Genomic DNA, 1,320 nt, shown 5'->3' on the forward strand with positions numbered 1-1,320 from the left:
GACCCGAAACGTCAGCTTTCCTGCTCCTCTGATGCTGCCTGGCCTGCTGTGTTCATCCAGCTCTACACCTTGTTATATCATACACTGTATAGATTGCTTTAGGTTTAGATAAGAACAGAAAAAAAGATCTGGAGTGAGAAAATCCATTCAGTCCATCAAGCCCATTCCACCCACAAGTCATGACTGTTATTTTTATTCATAGGCTTCTACACTAACTATTGATGTCTTATCTTACAGAGCACTAAACAGGAAAATGTTGTTCTTGCCTTATTTTATTCTTTGGAGTTTTTCCAGGAAAATGGAGTTTGCTGCATGTACATTCAATTATCATTTATCATCAATTTTTTTTGCAAAAGCAGATTGCAATCCATTTAACAAATTTGTCAACTGTTCTGTGAGGTTCCATATGAGCCTTATATGAGGAATATTTTTCCAAAGGCTTTTCAAAAATCTAAGTATATTTGTCAATTTTTTTTTATCCTTAAGAAAACCCCACTATATTCGGCATATATAAGACAGACACGGAAGTTACCCCCATGAATCTGACTGGCACAGCCAAACAACTCCCCTGAGCTGAACAAAACACATATTTGGAATTGTTGCTGTAATAAAGGGTCACGTTGAAGACATGGCTGAAGGGGCAGTCTTGTCCAGCAATATAATATCCATAATATCTGCTCTGTGGAGTGTTTCAACACTCAAACACCCTCAAATGTTCAGATATTACATATGCAGAGTGAAAGCAAAATGGAAGATTTCCCTGGCAAAGACTTTCACAACTGTAGTACTCTTAAAGTTCGTGGCTTGTTTGCCTGATAATATAGTCAAACCTCTCTTCTGGAACAGTGAACATACTTGAAAGTATGTGAGATGTCATTCTGCTGAAAGTGTGGCCCTGGTAACTTGTTAATTTTATGGTAGTGAAATCCATCTTTCTATACTTCCCAGTAACACAAACCCAGTTGTGAAGTGCCAAGTCATTTTATCCTCTTTCATTACCTGATGACAGTGGCTTTTTTGTGGTAACGTGATCTCCAGTAAGAACTTCCCTTCTTATTCCAGGGTTGGGATGGTGTTCTGTAGATCTTAAATTCACAGTCCTTCTCCCCTCCCAAACAATAGGGCTACCTGAAACTCAAAAAAGTTACAAAGTATGAAATAGTGGAATCTTTTTCTTCTCATGTACAAGTAATAACTTGTTTGATGGTTCTCATTTACACTCCAAATATAGCTTGGAAAATAAACACTATGAGTTAGTGCCTCCAGTGTAGAACATCCCACAACATGATCACAGACTAAGAATTTAGGCCCTGGAGATCT

General features: G+C 38.0%; 1 long non-coding RNA gene across 1 annotated transcript in view; it reads right to left on the reverse strand.

Annotated features, from left to right (window-relative positions):
• Positions 1-1,070, reverse strand: part of LOC125485783 — an 84,899-nt gene extending 83,829 nt beyond the window's left edge. The window contains exon 1 of the long non-coding RNA XR_007264486.1: positions 1,000-1,070. This is a non-coding gene — a long non-coding RNA (uncharacterized LOC125485783). The remainder of the gene's footprint in view (positions 1-999) is intronic.
• Between the last annotated feature and the right edge of the window lie 250 nt (positions 1,071-1,320).

Source organism: Rhincodon typus, chromosome 22, assembly GCF_021869965.1.
Source record: "Rhincodon typus isolate 14 chromosome 22, sRhiTyp1.1, whole genome shotgun sequence".
Lineage (NCBI taxonomy): Eukaryota > Metazoa > Chordata > Chondrichthyes > Orectolobiformes > Rhincodontidae > Rhincodon > Rhincodon typus.